Consider the following 16,782-nt stretch of genomic DNA (forward strand, 5'->3'; position numbering starts at 1 on the left):
CAAAACTAATAACTAAATTACAAAAAAGACTTCTCAATAAGCGAAATGTCAACATAAAGAACTTCTTAAGTATCTGCGGAGGTGAATGGAATCACACTACGAGCACAGAACCATATTTTAATGAAGAAGCGTACAAACAAAAGCAAACGAATACAATTGCCATAAATAGCAGTGGTCGAGGTTATGAAAAAGTGAATAATACCATAATGGAACAAGAAGTACTCCTTACAAAAATATGCCCTGAAAACTTAGAATTACCCCTCCATTCAACTGAATCAGAACGTCTAGTGTACAAATGGCCATGCACGTCAATGTGTAACATTCCCAAACAATGTTTCAAATCTTTACACCAATTCCTCAATAAATATGTAAAAAGCAAAGACAAAATCAAAATTAAATTACTGCAAAATATAGATACCTGTCCAGTGCACAAGTACACAGGACTACAAGGACATTCACTGGCCTGCATTACAGGACCTACTTGTAAAACCACTTTCCATGATATCAAAAGGATATCAACACATCATTCAACTATAAGAAATCTAGTCTGTAAACTGTACTATGCTAAAAGTCCTGCTTTAGCACTAGCAAAGTTAAATAACATCCTTCTACATGGTACAGCAAAAGACCTACTTGAAGAAATTCACTATATCCAGAAAAAATATTTTGGAAGTGAAAGCCATTTACAGAATGAAATAGCTTTAAACCAATTAAGCAACAATTCTACACATGGCAACCTTTTGCTAAACACATACAAAAAAGAAATACTAACATTTAAAAGTACATCAGCTGAAGTACCAAACCATGTATGTGTATGTTGCCGTAGAATTTTTTATAAAAGTAACACAAAAACTGTGGACCTATCAGACAAAATAGAAGACAATGAAGATTCTAAATGGTTTGAATTAGCTCTCTACCTTCTAGCAGAAAACAAATATGAAATAACTGAGCCCTTAATACTTTGCAGTTATTGCACTACAAAACTTGACAACAACCAAACTCCTTCACGTTCTATCACAAATAATTTGGAATTATACCCAGTACCAAAACCTCTACAACAACTTAATTTATATGAGAGCATCATAATTCAAACAGTACACCCATTTCAAGCAATAATACGCCTTCAACCAAAAACAGCAAAATTACCTCCCTCTGAATTGGTAAAAGGCATTTGTGGAAAAGTAGTTTATTTACCATAATTCATAGAATTCAGCGCACAAGTGGCGCACGCGGCTGGCGCACAGTGTGCGCGTGCGAATCCCTGCGCCAGCCGCGTGCGCAAAAATCCATTTCCGCGCACAGCGTATTCATGGATTCCAGCCACCAAAACCAGCCGTGGCGCACAGTGGCGCAGCGACCCTGCAGCAGCGCCAGTTACGCCCCCAAGAACGCCTCTCGCGCAGGTAAAAGCCATCAATATACCCAATCCAGCGCAAAGGGCTGCGCTAACCCTGTACCAGCACAGCAAGCGGGCTACGTGTATCACTGGGGTGTGCGGGAAGTACCTCATGTGATTGGCCCCGTGCGAGCAGGGTACGCGTATTTCAGGGGTGCGCGGGAAGTTCCACACGCGATTTCATCATGGTACGTGTATTTCAGGGGTGCGCGGGAATTTCCACACGCGATTGGGCCCATGCGAGCAGGGTACGTGTATCTCAGGGGTGCGCGGGAAGTTCCACACGCGATTCCATCAGGGTACATGTATTTCGGGGTGCGCGTGAAGTTCCACACGCGATTCCATCAGGGTATGTGTATTTCGGGGTGCGCGTGAAGTTCCACACGCGATATCAGCAGGGTACGTGTATTTCAGGGTGCAGGGGAAGTTACACACGCGATTCCAGCAGGGTACGTGTATTTCAGGGGTGCGCGGGAATTTCCACACGCGATTGGGCCCGTGCGAGCAGGGTACGCGTATCTCAGGGGTGCGCGGGAAGTTCCACACGCGATTCCATCAGGGTACGGTTATTTCGGGGTGCGCGTGAAGTTCCACACGCGATTCCATCAGGGTACGTGTATTTCGGGGTGCGTGTGAAGTTCCACACGCGATATCAGCAGGGTACGTGTATTTCAGGGTGCAAGGGAAGTTACACACGCGATTCCAGCAGGGTACGTGTATTTCAGGGGTGCGCAGGAATTTCCACACGCGATTGGGCCCGTGCGAGCAGGGTACGCGTATCTCAGGGGTGCGCGGGAAGTTCCGCACGCGATTCCATCAGGGTACGTGTATTTCGGGGTGCGCATGAAGTTCCACACGCGATATCAGCAGGGTACGTGTATTTCAGGGTGCAGGGGAAGTTACACACGCGAAATCAGCAGGGTACGTGTATTTCAGGGGTGCGCGGGAATTTCCACACGCGATTGGGCCCGTGCGAGCAGGGTACACGTATCTCAGGGGTGCGCGGGAAGTTCCACACGTGATTCCATCAGGGTACGTGTATTTCGGGGTGCGCGTGAAGTTCCACACGCGATATCAGCAGGGTACGTGTATTTCAGGGTGCAGGGGAAGTTACACATGCGATTTCCGCAGGGTACGTGTATTTCAGGGGTGCGCGTGAAGTTCCACACGCGATATCAGCAGGGTACGTGTATTTCAGGGTGCAGGGGAAGTTACACACGCGATTCCAGCAGGGTAAGTGTATTTCAGGGGTGCGCGGGAATTTCCACACGCGATTGGGCCAGTGCGAGCAGGGTACGCGTATCTCAGGGGTGCGCGGGAAGTTCCACACGCGATTCCATCAGGGTATGTGTATTTCAGGGTGCAGGGGAAGTTCCACACACGATTTCAGCAGGGTACATGTATTTCAGGGGTGCGCGGGAAGTTCCACACGCGATTCCATCAGGGTACGTGTATTTCAGGGTGCAGGGGAAGTTCCACACGTGATTTCAGCAGGGTACGTGTATTTCAGGGGTGCGGGGGAAGTTCGACACGTGATTCCATCAGGGTACGTGTATTACAGGGGTGCGCGGGGAGCACCACACGTGAATTGCACGTGTGGGCCCTCCCAGGTGTTCCCTCTACACCCTCCACGGCCCCTGCAGGTGGCTCACACCACAGGGGCCTACCCTGCACATGTCCTGCAGGAACCCCATCCACCATGGCCATGCCCCCCAGCCAACCCACATGTCAACTTGCACTACTGCCCACCAACGCATGTCCCCCTGCACCCCCAGCCACCAGGGGCACCCTCCACAGGCCCCCACCCATGTCTCCCACCACCCCCACCCCCCAGCCACCAGGGGCAGCCTCCACCAGGCCCCCACCCATGTCTCCCAGCACCCCCACCCCCCAGCACTGTGGGGCACCTGCCAGCAGGCCCCCACCCATGTGCAACTCATGTACCCCTGCACCCCCACCCCCCAGCACTGTGGGGCACCTGCCAGCAGACCCCCACCCATGTCCAACTCATGTTCCCCACCCCCCCACCCCCCAGCACAGTGGGGCACCTGCCAGCAGGCCCCACTCATGTCTCCCACTACCCCCACCCCCCAACAGTGCAGGGGCAGCCTTCCCCAGGCCCCCACCCATGTCTCCCACCACCCCACCCCCACTCCCCAGGGGCAGCCTCCACCAGGCCCCCACCCATGTCTCCCACCACCCCCACCCCCCCAGTCACCAGGGGCAGCCTCCACCAGGCCCCCACCCATGTCTCCCACCACCCCCACCCCCCAGCAGTGCAGGGGCAGCCTCCACCAGGCCCCCACCCATGTCTCCCACCACCCCCGCCCCCCACTCCCCAGGGGCAGCCTCCACCAGGCCCCCACCCATGTCTCCCACCACCCCCACCCCCCCAGTCACCAGGGGCAGCCTCCACCAGGCCCCCACCCATGTCTCCCACCACCCCCACCCCCCAGCAGTGCAGGGGCAGCCTCCACCAGGCCCCCACCCATGTCTCCCACCACCCCCACCCCCCAGCACTGTGGGGCACCTGCCAGCAGGCCCCCACCCATGTGCAACTCATGTACCCCTGCACCCCCACCCCCCAGCACTGTGGGGCACCTGCCAGCAGACCCCCACCCATGTCCAACTCATGTTCCCCACCACCCCCACCCCCCAGCACTGTGGAGCACCTGCCAGCAGGCCCCACTCATGTCTCCCACCACCCCCACCCCCCAACAGTGCAGGGGCAGCCTCCACCAGGCCCCCAACCATGTCTCCCACCACCCCCACCCCCCACTCCCCAGGGGCAGCCTCCACCAGGCCCCCACCCATGTCTCCCACCACCCCCACCCCCCTAGTCACCAGGGGCAGCCTCCACCAGGCCCCCACCAATGTCTCCCACCACCCCTACCCCCCAGCAGTGCAGGGGCAGCCTCCACCAGGCCCCCACCCATGTCTCCCACCACCCCCACCCCCACCCCCCACTCCCCAGGGGCAGCCTCCATCAGGCCCCCACTCATGTCTCCCACCACCCCCACCCCCCCAGTCACCAGGGGCAGCCTCCACCAGGCCCCCACCCATGTCTCCCACCACCCCCACCCCCCAGCCACCAGGGGCAGCCTCCACCAGGCCCCCACCCATGTCTCCAAGCACCCCCACCCCCCAGCCACCAGAGGCAGCCTCCACCAGGCCCCCACCCATGTCTCCCATCACCCCCACCCGCCCCCAGTCACCAGGGGCAGCCTCCACCAGGCCCCCACCCATGTCTCCCACCACCCCCACCCCCCAGCAGTGCAGGGGCACCCACCACCAGGCCCCCACCCATGTCTCCCACCACCCCCACCCCCCAGCCACCAGGGGCACCAACCACCAGGCCCCCACCCATGTCTCCCACCACCCCCACCCCCCCAGTCACCAGGGGCAGCCTCCACCAGGCCCCCACCCATGTCTCCAAGCACCCCCACCCCCCAGCCACCAGGGGCAGCCTCCACCAGGCCCCCACCCATGTCTCCCAGCACCCCCACCCCCCAGCCACCAGGGGCAGCCTCCACCAGGCCCCCACCCATGTCTCCCAGCACCCCCACCCCCCACTCCCCACGGGCAGCCTCCACCAGGCCCCCACCCATGTCTCACACCACTCCCACCCCCCCAATCACCAGGGGCAGCCTCCACCAGGCCCCCACCCATGTCTCCCACCACCCCCGCCTCCCAGCAGTGCAGGGGCACCCACCACCAGGCCCCCACCCATGTCTCCCAGCGCCCCCACCCCCCAGCCACCAGGGGCACCAACCACCAGGCCCCCACCCATGTCTCCCACCACCCCTACCCCCAGTCACCAGGGGCAGCCTCCACCAGGCCCCCACCCATGTCTCCCAGCACCCCCACCCCCCAGCCACCAGGGGCAGCCTCCACCAGGCCCCCACCCATGTCTCCCAGCACCCCCACCCCCCAGCCACCAGGGGCAGCCTCCACCAGGCCCCCACCCATGTCTCCCACCACCCCCACCCCCCAGCAGTGCAGGGGCACCCACCACCAGGCCCCCACCCATGTCTCCCACCAACCCCACCCCGCAGCCACCAGGGGCACCAACCACCAGGCCCCCACCCATGTCTCCCACCACCCCCACCCCCACCCCCCCAGTCACCAGGGGCAGCCTCCACCAGGCCCCCACCCATGTCTCCCACCCCCCCACCCCCCAGCAGTGCAGGGGCACCCACCACCAGGCCCCCACCCATGTCTCCCACCACCCCCACCCCCCAGCAGTGCAGGGGCACCCACCACCAGGCCCCCACCCATGTCCAACTCATGTTCCCCATCACCCCCACCCCCCAGCAGTGCAGGGGCACCCACCACCAGGCCCCCACCCATGTCCAACTCATGTTCCCCACCACCCCACCCCCCAGCACTGTGGGGCACCTGCCAGCAGGCCCCACCCATGTCTCCCACCACCCCCACCCCCCAGCAGTGCAGGGGCAGCCTCCACCAGGCCCCACCCATGTCCAACTCATGTTCCCCACCACCCCCACCCCCAACACTGTGGGGCACCTGCCAGCAGGCCCCACCCATGTCTCCCACCACCCCCACCCCCCAGCCACCTTGGCCAGCCCCCACCAGGCCCCCACTCATGTCCCCTATCACCCCCACCCCCCAGCCACCATGGGCAGCCTCCACCAGGTCCTCACAATCCCCAATCATGTGCGTTATGGTCAGCCTCCACAGCCAAAAAGCCCTACCAAGTAACCCATTCACCCACATGGAAATTGAAATTACATGTTACACCCCCAATGTTCATAAAGCAAATGAACCCATGTCCGTCACACACAATGGTTGCAATTGAATGGGAAAACACCCAACATGACATGCATGAAACCAATGAGATGATACCACACAGTGACGTATGAAAACAAAATTGTATTAAAAAAAAATGAATGCAAATGAAATGAAACAAACTACAATGGCAATGAAAAAAAGATAAGCTGCATGTCCGTCTAAAAAAATCAAAACTACTAATCCTAATCCAAAAAAATGTTGTCCAAAGTCAAATTAAAAATAAAATCAATCCAATGAAGAACTATGTACAAAACATCCAAGGGTCCATGAGCCCAACTGAACAAAGGAAACCTACAAAAAACCCTAACTAAAATGCAACTATATACAAAAAGTGGAGCAGTGTCCGTCGACTCCAAATCATAAGAAGAAACAAAGGAAACCTAAAACTAAAGAACTATATACAAAGGCGGCGGGCAAGTCCAGCGGCTCACTCCGTGGTGTTCCGGGCCAGGGCATCATCGAACTCCTGTTCGATGTCCCGGAGGCGGTCCTGTTCCATGGCCCCGAGGGTCCGCAGGGACGACGGCGTCTCCTCCTCCAACCCCCTGCGGATTGCCTCGAGGCACTCGGCCCGCCTCAGGGCCCTCTGCATGGAGTTCTCCGCCCTGACCATTGTGAGCCGCGCCTCTTCCGCCCGCCGCCGCTCCGCACCTATCTGCTGGCCCAACCGCTGCCACACAGAAGACACACCCCGTCCTGGGTCAACCTGCCCTCCGGCCGATGCCTGCCCCTCCGATGTTGAAGGCCCCGAGCCTTCATGGCTCCCACCACGTTGCTGCTGCTGCTGTGCCTCTGCCCGTGCACTGCCTCCTGCTGCCTGCACATCCTCAGCTGGCTGGGGTGCAGTTGTTGATGTGGCCACCCCTGCTGGACGTCCGACTCCCGACTGTGGCAGGGATGCCTCCTCCACCAGCCTGGCCGCACCGTCAGAGGCAGCTCCACAGGGCACCCAGGTGACTGATGGGTGGGAAGATGGCACAGAGGATGACTGGCGCGTAGGGGGTCCAGTTGAGGAGGGGGTCAGAGCAAGCCCCATCAGACGGAGGAATCCGGCCTGGGTGACCTGTCCCAGCAGGCTGACGTGGTCAACGAGCCATTCGAGATGACGTGCAGTCTCTCCATGAAAAGACTGCAGGTTACCTCGCATGGCCCGTTGACGCAACGCCACACCAGCCAGGACAGGCTCAACCCGGACCTGGATAGCCACGTCCGCAGGCAGAGGAAGGCCAGTTGACGTGAGCTCATCCCCTGCCTGAAAACGGGTCTGGACATAGGCATCCCTTCTGGTGCAAGATGATGCAGGGACAGGATCGGGGACAGGATTGCACACAGGCACCTCCGCGGCGGCCTGTGCTGCCTCCTGTCCCTGGTCCTGCACTGCACCACTAGCACCAGTGGGATCCCCACCTCCAGACCCCGTCTCTGGTGCTTGCACGGCCTCCTCCTCCACCAAACCCCCCACCAACCTGGATGACTCCGTGCCATCTTCCCCTGTTGGGCCCTGTGGGGTCCCAGCTGCCCCTTCTGCTGCCGAGGAGTCCAACTCCAACCTCCGCCTCTTGGACCTCCCCCCGGCAGCTGCGGCCTGGGACGCGGCACCAGACTCCTCACTCCCCGACGAGATGACAACACGGGAGGGGAGCCGGGCCTTGCGTTTCCGGCTGGCGGTGGGATCCCCGCTGCAGTGCTTCACAGCACCTTCTCCGCCCTCTTCATCAGTTGACGCTGCAGACAGGGAGAAACAAAACACAGGCATCAGGGCACTGTACAATGGACACATACACACATGACAGTTGCACATGAGTGGCATTGGCAAACCTCAGACATGTCATCACAATCCCCAACACACATGTCATTACAACTCGCACACATGAGCCATACCACAGACATATCGCAACTGCCACCACCATCCATACACATACAACAGCATGAGCAGCCAAAGGTGAGCCAGACATCACATGCAACACAGGAAGTGCACCACACATGTACACACACCACCACACTTGCATGCATGTGTACACCTCTGCCAAGTGTCGCACTGTTCAGACGGGCATCCATGTCACATCTGCCAATCAGGCTTCCACATACCGCTGTCACATGCATCCATGTTGCATCACTGTTGCACCCTTGTCAAATACACACACATGCACATGTACACAGTGCTGATACATGCAGCCGAAAAGAACATACATGCGTGACATCACGGACATGTCTACTTACATACACATCCATCCAAACATGTGTGCCCACACAACTGCATTTGGCATGCAAGCCTACACACACAAGCACCATCCATGTCTCACACATTACAGCCCTCGCATGTGTCAGCCCCACGGCCCTGTACACCCCCACCCATACTCGACCCCATACAAACAGATGTGCAACCTGCACACTACTGAATAATCACCACACGCACTGCTCACAATCAGGATGCATGTACACTCACCGCTCGACTCCAGACGGGTCTGCTTCTCTAGGACCTGGACGTGGAGCGCTGGGGATATGCGTTCCAGGACCCTCATCTGTTCTTCCGACAAGTGGCCCTGGCGCCCCTTGGCATCCGCTGCCTTCAAGAGGCGCCGGGCCTTGTTCAGGGTCCTGGACCTGAAGTCCTCCCAGCGCTTCCTGACATGTTGTAAGTCGCGGACTGCCACCCCCTCCGCGTTGATGGCAGTCACGATGTCAGTCCAGATCCGAGTCCGTCCTTCCTTGTCGGCGCGGGAACTTCCGAAAAGGGCATCATACTGCCCCAGGACTTGCTCCACCAGGACACCAACTTCGGTGGCACTGAAGCTGGTGCCCCTCTGCCTCTCTGGCCGGGGGTTGTCAGTGGTCACAGATGGTGTTTGCCCCGACATGACAACCCCAGAGGCAGGAGTGGGTGGGCAACTGGGTCCTGGGGATGGGCTGTGGAGCGATGGAATCCCAGTCGGGAGTCTTCGGTTCCAGCAGGGGTGGTCACAGCAACATCACCCCTGGCTGATATGCAGGCAGCAAATGGCAGTGCACGTGGGCAGCAGGCAGTCAGGCAGCAGCAGATGGCAGGTGGGAGCGTGCTCGGGGTTCTGGGGGGCAGTAGTTCGGCCTTCTGGGCAGGAGCGTGGTCTTCCGTGTGCTTACGCGTGGCCAGCTTGATACGGAGTGATTTGGCACGTGAAAAATCTGCACATCAGCGTGTAATTCGAGGAAAGGCCCTTAGCGCGTAAGCGCGTCTGCACGCATACGCATTTTCATTGGACAGAAGGCCCCTCAAGCGCAAGCGCCCCTGTGACGTGACGCGTACAGACGTGCATGGGCATTTCAGCACGCGTGAAAAACTGCACGTCCGCATGTAATACGAGGAAAGGGCCCATGCGCATAAGCGCGCGTGGAAAACTGCACGTCCGCGTGTGATACGAAGAAAGGCCCTTAGCGCGTATGCACGGCAGCACGCATATGCGATTTCATTGGACCAAAGGCCCTTAGCGCGTGAGCGCGTCTGTGACGTGACGCGCACAGGTGTTTCCCTCATTGCACGTGAATACAGAACACACGTGGATTTCCACAAATCGCGTGTGAAAGTTCCCGGCACCCCGGAACACACGTACCCAGGCTAATCGCGGGTGGAACTTTCCGCGCACCCCTTGAATACACGTACCCTGATGGAATTGCGTGTGGAATTTCCGCGCACCCCTGGAATACACGTGCCCTGCTGATGTTGCGTGGGATACTTCCCCCGCACCCTGAAATACACGTACCCTGATGAGATCGCGTGTGTGACTTCCCGCGCACCCCCGAAATACACGTACCCCGCTCAATCGCGTGTGTAACTTCCTGCACACCCCCGAAATACACGTACCCCGCTCAGTCGCATATCTGACTTCCCGCGCACCCCCGGAATACACATACCCCGCTCAATCGCGTATCTGACTTCCCGCGCACCCCCGAAATACACGTACCCCGCTCTATCGCGTGTGTGACTTCCCGCGCACCCCCGAAATACACGTACCTCGCTCAATCGCGTGTGTAACTTCCCGCGCGCCCCGATTTACACGTAGCCCGCTCCCCCAGGCCCGATCGCATGAAAAAGTTCACGCGAACCCCTGAGATACACGTAGCCCGCTCCCCCAGGCCCGATCGCATGTAAATGTTCACGCGAACCCCTGAAATACACGTAGCCCGCTCCCCCAGGCCCGATCGCGTGAAAAAGTTCACGCGAACCCCTGAGATACACGTAGCCCGCTCCCCCAGGCCCGATCGTGTGTAAATGTTCACACGAACCCCTGAAAGACACGTAGCCCGCTCCCCCAGGCCCGATCGCGTGAGAAAGTTCACGCGCACCCCGGAATACACGTACCCCGCTCAATCGCGTGTGTAACTTCCCGCGCAACCCCGAAATACACGTGCCCCGCTCGCACAGGCACTATTGCTGTATGTTGCCACTTTTGTAATGCGCAGGGACGCTACCGCCTGCCTTCCTGTGGCGGACGTGTTTGGGCTTGTGCGTGTCTTTCGCTGTGCGTGGCTTTGCCCTATTCGATTCCATGAATACGTGTGGTTCGGGTGCGTGTGGGCGTTCCGTCTGCTTCCCTGCAGTACATCCCCAGTTACGCCCTTGTTTTCGCGAGTTGTTCCCCATTCCGCGTGTTACGCCCCGTGTTCCGCCCACTTTCTAGTGTATGCGCAGAGGTTGTGCGCTTTCACTGTGCGCGTCGCGCACGTCTTTCGGGATGTTGCAGTGACGTGTGCGCCATGCACGGGTTTGGCGCACATCCCGAGAAAGACACGCGCAGGGACTTCCATGCTCGCACGCGTGCGCGTGCGCCTGTTTTTTTCCGCTTGCGCCTGCTTGCGCCTGCTTGCGCCTGCTTGCGCGTAGATTTTCGGCGCACGTTTGTTCCATGAATCGGCCCCTTAATGTCCGCGAACAATGTGAGTGTTCTTAGAACACTTTGAACTTGCCAGCGAACAATACGGACACCGTTTTCAGGACACCCCCTACCAACATTTCAGAACAACGCAATAGTTCTTAGAACACTTTTAACTTAACAACGAACAATACGGACAGCGTCCTAAGGACACCCCCTACGAACATTCCAGGACACCGGGAGTGTTCTTAGAAGCGTCTTCAGAACACCACCATCTTGTTTATTTGCGAACATTTCAGGACACCGCGAGTGTTCTTAGGACACATTCAACTTGACAAAGAACAATACGGACAGCGTCCTCAGGACACCCCCTACGAACACTCCCCGGACACCGGGAGTGTTCTAGAAGCGTCTTCAGAACACCACTATCTTGTTTATTTGCGAACATTTCAGGACACCGCGAGTGTTCTTAGGACACATTCAACTTGACAAAGAACAATACGGACAGCGTCCTCAGGACACCCCCTACGAACACTCTCCGGACACCGCGAGTGTTCTTAGAAGCATCTTCAGAACACCACCATCTTGTTTATTTGCGAATATTTCAGTACACCGCGAGTGTTCTTAGGACACATTCAACTTGACAGAGAACAATACGGACAGCGTCCTCAGGACACCCCCTACGAACACTCCCCGGACACCGCGAGTGTTCTTAGAAGCGTCTTCAGAACACCCCCATTTTGTTTATTTGCGAATATTTCAGGACACCGCGAGTGTTCTTAGAACACATTCAACTTGACAGAGAACAATACGGACAGCGTCCTCAGAACACCCCCTACAAACATTTCAGGACACCGGGAGTGTTCTCAAAAACGTCTTCAGAACACCCCCATTTTGTTTATTTGCGAACATTTCAGGACACCGCGCGTGTTCTTAGAACACATTCAACTTGACAGAGAACAATACGGACAGCGTCCTCAGGACACCACCTACGAACACTCCCGGACACCGCGAGTGTTCTTAGAACAGTTTCACTTTGCTTGCGAACAAAACGGACACATATTGACTCCTTAGAACGCCCCCTAGTCAGTTTATTTAGAACATTTCAGAACACCCGTGATGGCCGCAAACAAATCGAACACAAAAAGAACGTCTAACACATAAAAAACACAACTTTCATCCTATCTCATACACTCCCACCCTCCCCAAACACTCCTACACACCAACACACTCTACAAAATACACATTTTGAACAAAGTTTCACCGCGCTGTCCGGGGACGTCCGCGAATCCAAGATGGCGGGCGCTACCGAAAAATCTGACGCGCTTCACGCTCCACGCCGTCCAATCAGCGAACACTTTGCATGTCCGCGAACATCACGTAAGACGATTGGCCAATCAGGACACTTTCCGCGGAGCGAAAAGGGAAGTGTGTCCGCAAACCGAACACAGATATCACTAATTTTTTTTTACCTACTTTTTGGTCATTTTAAAAAAAACTACTGGGCGGATTTTCACCAAATTTGCAAAAGCACGCTTTCGGGACCAAGCCGCTGCTCCTGGTCCAAATTTGGTGGAAATCCGTACAGCGGTTTGGGCTGTAGGCGCAAGCAACATTATTTTCCCATTCACTCTATGGAGAGTGAGTATAATGTATACAAATATGAGCATATAGAGGGAAAGTAGAGTAATAAAAATAAAACTATGAGAAAGTGCTGATAACCATAATGATTATCTTCATGCACAGAAAGGATTGCTCTCTTTCAAGCCTGTATCTTCCGCTATGTATATGTTTCATATGATGTGACTGGACCCTAAGTCTACAAATATAGTACCTTTTCAATTTTTACTTCCTGACTGTTACTGAAGAAAACTATGTGGCTTCGATATGTCAGTAAAGGATAAAAAGGGAGAGCCAGCCATGTGATGTCATCAGTGATGTCATCAATGACATTTGTGATGTCATCTTTGATGTCCTGGGTGTTAGTGTTAGCAGTGCACGGTGGCGCGAGTTATGGTTGCTTATGTTACCATAACTGCCGAATTTCAGGGGTTTTTCGGTTTTACTTTGAGCCATAACGTCCCTTTAACAAAGTTTTTTCACTGAATTTCATAGGTTTTTAGTAGCGCAACTTAACCATAACGTCCCTTTAACAAAGTTTTTTCACTGAATTTCATAGGTTTTTAGTAGCACAACTTAACCATAATATCCCTGACTTCATATACATGTAACATAGAACATACTAACCCCCTCGTAGTGATTTTCATGTCCGCGGACTACCGCCATGTCCGCGGACACATCGAAAATCTGAGCATGGTGAATGTAAATTTAAATAGTGTGCCCCATTTCCCCTTTGAAGTTGGCTCTGAAAAGAGCCGTGTTTTTTTTTTTTACAGATGCTTGACAGACACCTGTTATTTTGTATTTTTTTTCTTGTTTTTTTTTCTTACTTTACTCCTAAAATCTTCACATAACCTTCTCCAAAGCAACCCTTACATTCCAAAATAGAAAGGCATTTCCCGTAAAAGATAAAGAAATGCCATCTTCTTTAAAATTAACAGCATTACTGGCATCAATATTCTCATTGTTACAGAAGAACATACCAGCTCTAAGCATGAAGGCACACATGCCTCGGTTGATGACACACCTAGCAATATTTTGCTGAGGACAAAAAACTGAACTATTGTCCCATATTGCCCTAGGTAGTAATCCAGAAAAAATTACTTTTGCATTTGGGAGGATCTTCATTACTGCTTGAACCAAGTGTTCCAAATCAGCCAACAAAGTAGGGGCACTGACGTTGCCCAAATGGAAAGCACCATAGTGCAAAACTACCACATGCGGACTGTTCATCATGGCCACATCCTCACAAACCTGTACAATTCCCTGTACATTGCAATCAGGCACACTGCTCCACACCACCTCCACTCCTTTCACATCAAAGTTCTTTGCAACATGCCTGCATTCAGCGTACTGCTGTAAACCATGCACAAACATATCTCCGAGCACCAACATCCTGACTTTCTCCACTTCTGCCATCTTCACCACACACAGTCTCTTCCAACACAAATCCACAACCTCGACATCTGATTGGCTGATCTGTACAGTCTTCTTTCCATGTTGGATTTCCTGGAAAAACCCGGATGTAGCACGCCCTGTCCACGAACAGCCGCGGTGTCCGCGGACGGCGTCCACTTTACTCTCTGTGCCATTCCCTCATTGCATACAGCTAAGCAATCACACAATACGAATAACGTCCTCAGAACAACCCCATTTTGTGATTTTTCGAACATTTCAGGACAATTATTATTTCATTATTCAACATATTAACATTACACATATTATACTTTCATCTTGTACTCTGCACACAATGCTATGTTTCTCCATTAGTAGCTCAGTATACTAGATAGAATCCCATAATACAATGCTATTTATATCAATGCATCGTTCAAAGCACTAATAACGGTATGATATTTATTGCAATATCCTTGACACTTTTTTCGAAACATTATAATAAAAATCCCTAGTACACAAATTTCATGAAAAGTACATACACACGTGATATCATCAGTGATTTCATCAATGACATTTGTGATGTCATCTTTGATGTCCTGGGTGTTACTCTTAGCAGTGCACGGTGGTGGCGCCAGTTATTTTTCAAAGCTTACCATAACTTGCGATTTTCAGGGGTCTTTCGGCTGTACTTAGAACCATAACGTCCTTTAAACAAACTTTTTTTAATATCACGCAAACAATATACAAACATGGCGTGCAAAAACCAACTTCTACAGATGGCTTTACACAGAATGTTGCAAAGTAAGAATTTATGCTCGTTCACAGTGAAGGTCAGCTGCTTCCATTTTTTTCTCCGGCCCCGGAGAGGCTCACGAAGCGGACTATAAGGTTGTATTGTGTTTTGACCTTGACAGACAGAGATTGTGATGAAAGACTTCTCTTGAAGGAGTGTTGCTAAAACTTAAGAGAAGATAAAGATGAAATTTCTGGAACGAAACCACTTTTATATATTATATCACTATGCGAAAGATCGTTGGCACACGCGGAGTCGTATTTTGGGACTGCACCACTCGTAGACAATGGAAATTGCAATTGTACTGTAAGTAACCCTTTAGATTACTTTATACCAAATATAATTACAATAGCGTAGCATTAAAGACCGCTCAAGTTGAACTTGTTCGTTGAAAGTGGCATAATGTTTTCTACCGCGCACTATCACCGCCGAATTGATCCCCTGTCGTTTTGAGGGCTCTGAAAAAGGCAGACGACACAGGGTGGGTTAATAGAAATAATTTAACCGGTCTATAGGCGGTCAAGCGCTCTACTCGCTGTGCCACTTCACTGTAGCCTGTCAAGTGGCACAGCGAGTACAGCGCTCGCTTTGACATCCGTGCACAGCTTGGTAACGCAAGTTTGAATCCCGGCAAGGCCAAACTCAGCCTTTCATCCTTCCGTGGTTGATAAATGAGCACCACACACCGTGGTTAATAATAAGCACCGCTTAGATACCTCACGGTTCTTAGCGCTATATGAATGGAAAAATATTATTATTTTATTATTAACATACTCTGTTGCACTATCTTCGATAGCAAATATTTTCACGCCCTAATAAATAAAATGATGATTTTTAATGAAGATCGGCTGGTGAGACTAATTTATGTTTTTTAAAACAGGTATGTGGCTCCATTTTGCCTATGTCACGATTTACAGACTCCAGCGGATGGGGTCTTCAACTGCCAGGTGCAGGTCTAAATATGCAACTTCATGACCCTCACCATTTTATGGGACAATCGCCAAGGACCAATATGCCCTTACGCAGTACTAGCGACTACAAACAACATACCAACCAATAGGGTGGTCTAATGGCTCGTTGTTGGAGCAACCTTACGATTATCAGAGCGACCATTTACTGCTTTTATCATAAACCAACAGCCTATCTACCGCAAAGAAACAACGCGTGGCTCCAAATAAACTTTTGCTGATCGACAACAGAGACAATAGCAAATCGCTGAATATTCACCAAACATTTCATGTGAAATAAATGTACTTTACCAAATGTACAATCCTGCTGTTTATTTTTAAACCACAGTTTCATATTCCGAATTGTGGCGCACTGAGTTGTAAGCTGATCTAACACTCTCTGTACCGCAAAGGAACATCGCGTGTCTCAACATGAACTTTTGCGGATCGACAACAAAGACAAATGCAAATTGCTGAATATTCTCTAAATATTTGATGTCAAATAAATGTACTTTACAACATTTACAATCTTGCTGTTTGCTTTTAAATCACAGTTTCATATTCCGAATTGTGGCGCGCTGTGTTGTGACATAATGTGTGTTGTCTTCCGTGTTCTGTGTAAAGTCGCGTAGTACTGGAGACGACTGGGCGCGTTTCATTACGCACCCTGTAACGTCACGGAGAGAGGCGGGGAATATGAATGCTTTGATAAAATCAGGCTTAGGGGCGGGAGATATGATTTAATGTCGCAAAAGCAAGTCAGCCAGGTCAATAGCGCCAGTCATAGGATTATCACATAATATCGGTGCACAACAGCCGGATTTATCGTTTCTTTAGAGGGCAAAAAGTCGGTTGACGCCCCTAGGAAATTGTACTATTAGCGGACAAAAGGAGTGCTCTTAAAACACTTTCACCCTGACAACGAACAATACAAACAACGTTCTCAGAACACCCCCATTTTGTGTAATTGCA

At 53.0% G+C, this 16,782-nt stretch overlaps 1 protein-coding gene across 6 annotated transcripts in view; it reads left to right on the top strand.

The window, feature by feature from the left end:
* LOC138468396 (zinc finger protein 850-like) overlaps positions 1 to 16,782 on the top strand; it is a 154,315-nt gene that overhangs the window by 124,657 nt on the left and 12,876 nt on the right. Inside the window, exon 4 of one of the 6 annotated variants that reach the window (XR_011268254.1) lies at positions 15,744 to 16,325. The exons of the other annotated variants lie outside the window; for them this stretch is intronic. The gene's annotated coding sequence lies outside the window, so the exon portion shown is untranslated. Of the gene's footprint in view, positions 1 to 15,743; positions 16,326 to 16,782 lie in introns of those variants that run through there. 6 annotated transcript variants of the gene reach the window in all.

This window comes from Ambystoma mexicanum, chromosome 4q (assembly GCF_040938575.1).
Source record: "Ambystoma mexicanum isolate Mex_15411 chromosome 4q, UKY_AmexF1_1, whole genome shotgun sequence".
NCBI lineage: Eukaryota > Metazoa > Chordata > Amphibia > Caudata > Ambystomatidae > Ambystoma > Ambystoma mexicanum.